This window comes from Eschrichtius robustus, chromosome 21, assembly GCF_028021215.1.
Source record: "Eschrichtius robustus isolate mEscRob2 chromosome 21, mEscRob2.pri, whole genome shotgun sequence".
In the NCBI taxonomy this organism is placed as follows: domain Eukaryota; kingdom Metazoa; phylum Chordata; class Mammalia; order Artiodactyla; family Eschrichtiidae; genus Eschrichtius; species Eschrichtius robustus.
This window is the reverse complement of record NC_090844.1, coordinates 24,367,755-24,376,528: the sequence shown is the minus strand read 5'-3', so window position 1 is coordinate 24,376,528 and position 8,774 is coordinate 24,367,755. Positions and strand designations below refer to the sequence as shown.

The window sequence follows — 8,774 nt, the reverse complement described above, 5'->3', positions numbered from 1 at the left end:
TAGGATGTAAGGATGGACATACCCATCAATGAACAAAATTGAAAGTCCAGAAATAAATCCTTACATTTATAGTCAAATAATTTTCAGCAAAAATAGCTAGGCAGTTCATTAAGGGAAGGATTGTCTGTTCAACAAATGGTGTTGGAAAATTGTTATATGCAAATGCAAAAGGATGAACTTAGATGCTTACCTCCCATCATACACAAAAATTCACTAAAAATGGATCAAACTTTAACAAGAAAACACAGAACCCCTTTGACAACGTGGGTTAAACAAAGATTTCTTAAATAACACCAAAAGAATGGTACACAAAATTTTTAAGTTGATAAACTGGACCATGAAATAATTCAAAACTTCTGTGCTTCAAAGGACAGAATTAAAAGGCATACACTGAAAAAAAAATTTGCATCACACATCTGATAAAAGACTTGTATCCAGATTTTTAAAGAATTCTTACCACTCAATAAGACAATCAGAACATGGGCAGAAGATGTGAAAAGACATTTCACCACAGAAGATATGCAAATAGCTAATAAATACATGAAAAGATCAACATCATTAGTCATTAGGGAAATGTAAACTAAAAGCACAATTGAGATATCACTTCACACCCATCAGAAAGGGTATAATAAATAAGCCTTTCTTATTTATGAACAAGTAACAAATATTGGTGAGAATGTGGAAAAGTTGGAGCCCTCACACATTGCTATTGATAAATGTAAAATGGTGCAGCCACTTTGGGAAACTTGACAGCTTCTTAAACGTAAAGTAACTATGACCCAGTAATTCCACTCGTTCATAGCTACCCACGTAGATGGTTAAAATACATGTTCACACAAAGACATGCACGCAAATGTTCACAGCAACATTAATTATAATAGCTGGAAGCTGGAAACATTCTAAATGTCCGTCAACTGTTCAGTGGATAGACAAAAATGTTATACAATAGTAAACCAACATTAATAAAAAGGAGTGAACTGAAACATAGTACAACATGGATGAACTTCAAAACATGCTAATGAAAGAAGCCAGACATGAGAAACTACACATATTCCATTTCTATGAGATGCCCAGAAAAGGCAAATTTATGGAGACAGAAGATTAGTCCTGGGACTTCCCTGGTGGTCCCGTGGTTTAGACTCCACGCTCCCAACGTAGGGGGCCCAGGTCCGATCCCTGGTCAAGGAACTAGATCCCAAATGCCACAACTAAAAGATCCTGCATGCGGCAACTAAAGACCTGGCGCAGCTAGCTGAATGAATGAATGAATGAATGTATTTCGTTGCCTGGCCAGTGGGAATGGGAATTAACTGTAAATCGGCATGAGGGTTCTTGTTAGAATGATGAAAATGTTCTAAAACTGGTTTATGGTCATGATTGCGCCTTTTGGTAAATTTACCAAAAATCTTTACTGTACCCTTGAAATGGGAATATTTCATATGTAAAATATACCTCAATGAGGCTGTTTACAGAAACAAAACTTGTGCAGTGCAACCAAACCAGGCTTTACAGGGAAATTTATAACTAAATGCTTGTACTGTAACAGAGGAAAAGCTGAAAATTAACTGAGGTAAGTGTTTACTATTCCATAAAAGTTAACAGGTTAAGAGCAAATATCAAAAGAAAGAAAAGATTCAAAAGAAAATATCAACAGAACCAAAGTTGGTACTTGAAAAGATTAATAAAATGAAGGAAAACATTCAGGGGCACAAACAAAAGCATGAATTTGCAGAATAAAAGAGAAGTGATTTAAAAGTCTAGAGGGTACTATGAATAATATTTGCCAATAAATTTGAAAACTGAGCGAAAAAGAAGTACTGAGCAAATTACTAGGGTATTTTGACCTTATCAAACTGACTCAAGAATAAATGGAGTCTACACAGACATAGAGAACAGACCTGTGGTTGCCAAGGGGTGGGGGGGGAGGGGAGGGATGGATGGCGAGTTTGGGACTAGCAGATGCAAACTATTATATATAGAATGGATAAACAACAACGTCCTATCGCATATTCAACATCCTGTAATAAACGATAATGGATAGGGAGGGTGGGAGGGAGGGAGATGCAAGAGGGAAGAGATACGGGAACAGATGTATATGTATAACTGATTCACTTTGTTATAAAGCAGAAACTAACACACCATTGTAAAGCAATTATACTTCAATAAAGATGTTTAAAAAAAAAAACGATAATGGAAAAGGAAAAAAAAAAAAATGGGGTCTAACTACTGTTACTGTTAAAGAAATTGAATCACTCATTTAAATCTTACAAAGAATACACTAGGTACCAGTGGTCATACTAGTGTTATTCACAATAGCCAAAAGGTGGAAACAACCCAGATGTCCATCAACCGGCAAGTAGATAAAGAAAATATGGTATATACGTGCAATGGAATATTATTCAACCATAAAAAGGAAAGATTCTGATATATGCTACAACATGGATGACCCTCAAAGACATGCTAAGTGCAACAAACCAGGCACAAAAAGACAAATATTGTTTAATTCCACTTACATGAGGTACCTAGAATAGGCAAATTCCCAGATACAGAAAGTAGAATAGAGATTACCAGGGGCTGGGGAAGGAGGGAAGGGGGAGTTACTATTTAATGTGTAGTATGTTTGGGATGATGAAAAAGTTCCGGAAATCGTTGGTGATGATGGTTGCACACCATTGTGAATGTACTTAATGCCACTGAATTATACACTTTAAAATGGTTAAAATGGTAAATTCTGTATATTTTACCACAATAAAATTTTTTTTTTCTTTTTAGAATCAGCTTGTTATAGTCACACACATAGGAGAAAAAAAAAACCAAAAACCTGCTGGGCTTTTGACCAGGATTGTAGTATCTATCACTTTGGGGAGAATAGATGTTTTCACATGGAGTCTTCCACTCCATGGAGATGGCATATACCTCCTTTAAGTCTTCCTTAATTTCTCTCAACATTGTATTATACTATTTGGGGTATTATATTTGGTGTATAAATCTTGCCATCTAACCATATTTCATTTAATTAATTAATTTATTTATTTATTTTTGCGGGGTTTTTGTCTCTGGGGTCCTACCAACCTCAACACTTGGAATCCTACACATGTTGGAACCAGGAGAAACCTTAAAAATCATGTAGCTATTGCCTTCTTCCCACCTTTTCCAGAAGGGTTGATTGTGGTCCAATTTTCACGTATTTGCCAACGATTTCAATCTTACATCTCCAGCCACCATTTCTCCTCTGAACTCCAGACCTAGTTCGCTGCTTCTGCAGCCCCTCACCCTGGATGCCCCCCACCCTGGATGCCCCCTGGTACCTGAATCTGAATATGTCCAGAACTGGGCTCAGCACCTCCCGACCTGGTCCTCCTCCAGGCTCCCCTGACCTGCATGAAGAACATCACCACCACCCCCTGCTGCCAGGGCCACAGTTTCGGGAGGCCCCTTGCCACCTCTTATGGCATCCCACAGCCAATCAGACATCAAGGTTAGTAGTTTCTTCTGCCTAAATCACAAAATCTCTCCAAGTCCCCTCTGCTTCCTTAAGTTTAAATGTCCCATGGCTCTCAGCGGACCCCTGCAAAAGAATCCTCATTAAGCCCCCCAAATCTGTTCTTTCCTTGTTCCAATCCATGCTCCCTGAAGCCAGAATGACCTTTAAAAAAATGCTACTTTCTCATTTAACTCCTTTGCTGATAGGCTTCCAACAGCTCTACTTTAAAACAAATTAATAGTTATTATTATTATAGTTAACACTTATTGAAAATTTATTACGTCCTAGGACCTGTTCTAAGGACTTTATACATAGTAACTCAGTTCATCCTCACAACTCTAAATATCCCCATTATACAGATGAGGAAACTGAGGCTCAGAGAGGCACCTCTAAGGCTTCTGTAGCAGCTCTTGCCCCATCCTTGACTCTTTGATCTGGATGACTGCTATTCAAACTTCAGATGGATACCTTGGGGAGCATTCGAGGACCTCCCTCACTAGGTCAGACCCTCCTATGACACACATCCCAGTTTGTAATTATATATTGTTTTGGTGGTGGAGGATCACTGGATTGATGTCTGCCACCCCAATCGGCTTTAAATTCTCTGTTTTACTCTTCGCTGTGTCCACAGTATTCGACATGTAACAAAAGCTTGCTCAGTATATGTTAAATGGATGGATGAAAAGGGTTTTCAATCAGAGGGGGAATGTGGTCAGATGTGCTTTAGAAGTTCTCTAATGTGAAAGTTCGGAGGTGGTGAGACCCAGTCACTGCCAGCCACTGGATTCAGGAGTGAAGAGGGTTGTCTGGAGGAGGGGAGTGGCCGCGGGGATGGAGAGCAGACAGTGAACCTGGGGAGGGTTTAGGAGGAAGACAGGGCAGGCCCTGATAATTAACTGGATGGAGGTGAGGACGAGGGAGAGGTCAAGAGTGACTCCCACGTTTCTGGCTTAGACACCTGGTACCTTGACTCCAGGTGGGGAGCACCTGGGAGGAACGAAGCAGGCGGGGTTGGCAGAGCAGGTGGTCCCTAGACCAAGTCAACAGAAACATGGAAAAGTTCTCAAAATCTTTGTGCCCAAACTCCTCTGTGCCCAAACTCTATCTAGCTCGGTCCTGTGTACTTGTCCAGTCTCACCCTGGACTCAGGGCACGTAGCCCACGGCTCCTCCCCCAAGCCCCACTCTTTCTTGTCGCAGGGGGCTTTTAAGACTCAGCTTCAAGAATATCTCCTCTGGGATCCCTCCCCAGTCCCCTCCACCCCTTCCTGAGATTAACAGGTTCTCTGCTGTTTCCGGGATTCACTGTATCAGAAATGTTTCTCTGCCTATCTCTCCTATTTGATTTTAAAATGCTGTTGTAAAACATGATACCATTCTATTTTAATTTCTAATTGTTTACTGATGATAAATAAAAATAAGTGATTTTTAAAGTATCGTGCTTGTATCCAGTAGCCATATTAAAGACACTTAATTCTTATACTTAGAATTTTTTTAAATTACAAAATCATGTTGTCTGTGAATACAAAGCTCTTTTCTTCCTTCCTAATCTTTGTGACTTTTCTTACATGCTTCATCATTGTATTAGCTAAGACAACCAATATTTCATATTAGCTGTAGTTTTTCTTTGGAGGTGTTTATCCATTACCACTGTTTTTTTAAGGCAACATACAGTTGGGTGCTATTCTTTAAATCCAACTTAGGGACTTCCCTGGTGGTCCAGTGGGTAAGACTCCACGTTCCCAATGCAGGGGTTCCCAATGCAGGGGTTCAATCCCTGGTCAGGGAACTAGATTCCACATGCATGCCGCAACTAAGAGTTCGCATGCCTCAACTAAAGATCCCGCATGCCTCAACTAAGACCCGGGGCAGCCTAAATAAATAAATAAATATTTTAAAAAATAAATCCAATTTAACACTCTGTCTTTACCTGGGGGTACTTAGACTATTTACAATTAATGTGATTATCAGTACGGTTAGGTTTAAGTCTATCATCTTGCTCTTTGTTTTCTATTTGTCCCATACATTCTTTTTTTCTTAATTCTTCTAGATTAAATATTTTGTATTCCATTTATCTTTTTAGTGGCTTATTAGCTTACCGTTTTGTTACTCTAAGTGGTAGCTTTAGGATTTGTGGTATACCTTTAACTTAATACAGTCTATCTTCAAGTAATATTATACCATGCCACATACCGTATAAGAACCTTATAATATTTCTGTTTATCCCTGCCCTAACTTTGTGCTATTGTCATACTTGTTGCTTTTGCACATACTAAAAATCACAGGGACTTTCCCTGGCGGTCCAGTGGTTAAGACTCCACGCTTCCAATGCAGGGGGCACAGGTTTGATCCCTGGTCGGGGAACTAAGACCCCACATGTGGTGCAGTGCTGTGTGGTGCTGGGGGGGGAATGGGGGGAAGAGAGACAAAAAAAAATTTTTTTAATGAGAAAGAAAAATCACATAGAACATTACTGCTTTTGTTTAAACAGTAGATTATTATTTAAAGGGATATAAATAATAAAAATCTTTAAGACTTTTATGTATTTAGTCATTTAAATATAGACTATTTCCAGGGCTCCTCATGCCTTTGTTTAGATTCATATTTCGCTCTGGTATAATTATTCTTCTGCCTTAAAGACTTACTTGTAAGACGCCGCGCGTAGCCCCGGGAGCCGTATCGCGAGCGCGAGTCCCCTCGGAGGAGCCGCGCAGAAGCCGGCACCCGCCGCGGGGAGGGGTGGCGACGGCGGCGGGAGCAACCTCTGGAGGCAAGCGGAGCCGCCATGGCTGAATTCCCGTCTAAAGTGAGCACTCGGACCAGCAGCCCGGCGCAGGGAGGCGGCGCCGCGGTTTCGGCGCTGCGCCCAGACCTGGGCTTCGTGAGCTCCAGCCTCGTTAATGATATTTAACGTGGGCGCCGCCGTTCTCTACATCACGGCCTTCATCACCTGCTCTGCTTCGGTTGAACTGACGTCCCTGAAGGGCACCGGGCAGTATAACCAGCGTGCAGCTGCCTCCTTCTTTTCGTGTTTAGTGATGATTGCCTATGGAGTGAGCGCTTTCTTCAGCTTCCAGGCCTGGCGAGGAGTAGGCAGCAATGCAGCCACCAGTCAGATGGCTGGCGGCTATGCCTAAACCACCGGTGCCATGGGCCACCCTGGGCCTGAAGGCTGTAGCCTGGTCCCTGTGCAGGTGGCCCCGCAAGCCCGAAGCCTGAGCCCTGCATGGAGTCAGCCCGGAAGGAACTACACTTGCTCTTCTCTGCTCGTCAGACTCCTTGGGCTCACCCCACACTCCCAAGGAATCAGGATCCTTCCTCTGGCAGGCACATGGGCTGGAGAGAGGCCAACAGCCAAGACCTCTCCATCCTCCATATTCAGCAGAAGGTGATGGGGGATACAGGACTCTCTGCTTTGTCTTTATGACTTCGGTGTCCAAGGCTGGGACCCAGCCTTCTCATTGGCACTAGATACACTAACAATGACTCCAGACTTGCAGCCCACCATAGAATGAGCCTAACAAGCAGCAATTATTTATCTCTGTTTTTGTTCTGGGAAGCTGAGCAAATTCACGAAACCGTTCTGATTCCTTAAAACATAATCCTGGCCTGACCCTCCCCCAAGCCAGCATGTCACTTGTAGGGAAACTTGTCGAAAGAGGGTTATGATGCTGACAGCATGGTCTTCCTTTCCTACATTTCAGACATACCAGTTATTTTAAACAAATCAGTTTTAAGTGACTTCTCAATGATGAAAAACTTATCCAGGTTTTCCTCCCTTTCCCAAGCCCTTGTTTGTAGTTTTCCCTTTGGGAAAAGCTAACATCAATGCCTACTGCCTCCTTGACACTGTTAATCAGGCACCTGGGACATGAGGGAGGGAGGGAGGGAGGGAAAGCAAGGCCTTGCTAGTGAGATGTCCTTTGCTTGGTGGCGACTTTGTTGTTTTTGTTTTTTTACAAAAATAAAGATGAAAGAACTTATTTGGAAAAGAAAAAAAAAAAAGACTTACTTGTAGTGCAAGTCTGCTGGTGATGAATTCCTTCAGCTTTTGTATGTCTTAAAAAATATTTCTCCTGCCTGATAGCCTTTTGGATGTCCAATACTGCACCTGGCAACTGAAATCTGATTTTTTTTCTTTTTTTTTCTGCCAAAAAAAAAACAACTTCATGATTTTTTTTTTTTTTTAGCCACGCCACACGGCTTGTGGGCTCTTAGCTCCCCATCCAGGGATTGAACCCGGGCCCACGGCAGTGAGAGCGCCGAGTGCTAACCACTGGACCGCCAGGGCATTCCCTCATGATTCATTTTCTGAAAGATATCTTCACTAGGTATAGAATTCAGCATCACTCACAGTCTCAGAGCCTCAGGCCTGTGGAGGCCTCACATCCCACTAACGGTGGGCTGGGTGCTGTTACCTTGTGCTCAGGGCAGGGCTGGGTGCCAGGCTTCCTTGTGTCCCCGTGCCCCCCTCGGCTTTCCATGGCCCCCACATACCTGTATCAGAGAGCGGGTCCTCCTCCAGGCTCTGACCCCGTCCCCGGTGTAGACAGCTGTTGCTCGTGGCTGGTGCTAAACTCGTGGTAGGAGCAGGTGAGACGCTGTTTGTCCCAGTTCGGCCTCAAATCTCAGGCAGGCCCTTTGTACTTTGGCTTCAGGGGTGAGGCTTTCTTGGCACTCCTGTCCCTCCTACCTGTGGCCTCCAAACCCGGGCTGGCAACTGCGGTGGGTCCGGGGTGGTGGTTCTTTGCACCATCCACAGCAGGACGGCCATCATCTGGTACCTGTATCTGCCCCTCCCCCAGCAGCAGGGACTTTTTGCTTCCACCCCTCCCCCAGCAGCAACAAGTCTTCGCCTGCGTCCTGGAAGAGGAGGGTGGGTTTTGCTTTTACTGTTTCTCTAGAAACAGTAAATCTCTGCCAGTGTCCTGTGGCCATAGTACCTGGCGTACCACCCCCAGCACCTTAAGACTTGGGCTCTGCAGGGGAGAAGGAGCCCGGGAAGCTAGTGGGGCTTTGAGCTTGCTCCTGCACAGACACCAATCACCTGCTCGTTTGTACGGAGGCCGGCAGTGCTCTCTCTCCTTCTCGCGGACACCTGGTGAAGGCGAACAGCTTTCAGGTGAGTGGGAACCGCCTTTGCGTCTGAGCACTGGCTTCGAGGCACACGACCTGTGCGCTCACAAACAGCCCATACTTAGAAGGTCCTTGCGTCTGGTTTCACGCTCTGCTGTCACCATCCTGAATTCTTCATTTCTGAGCAAGGGTTCTCGTATTTTCATTTTGCACTA

The 8,774-nt window shown here is 43.6% G+C and overlaps 1 pseudogene; it reads left to right on the top strand.

The window, feature by feature from the left end:
* Window positions 1–6,268: 6,268 nt before the first annotated feature.
* On the top strand, window positions 6,269–6,629 carry LOC137756062 (plasmolipin-like; annotated as a pseudogene).
* Window positions 6,630–8,774: the final 2,145 nt, after the last annotated feature.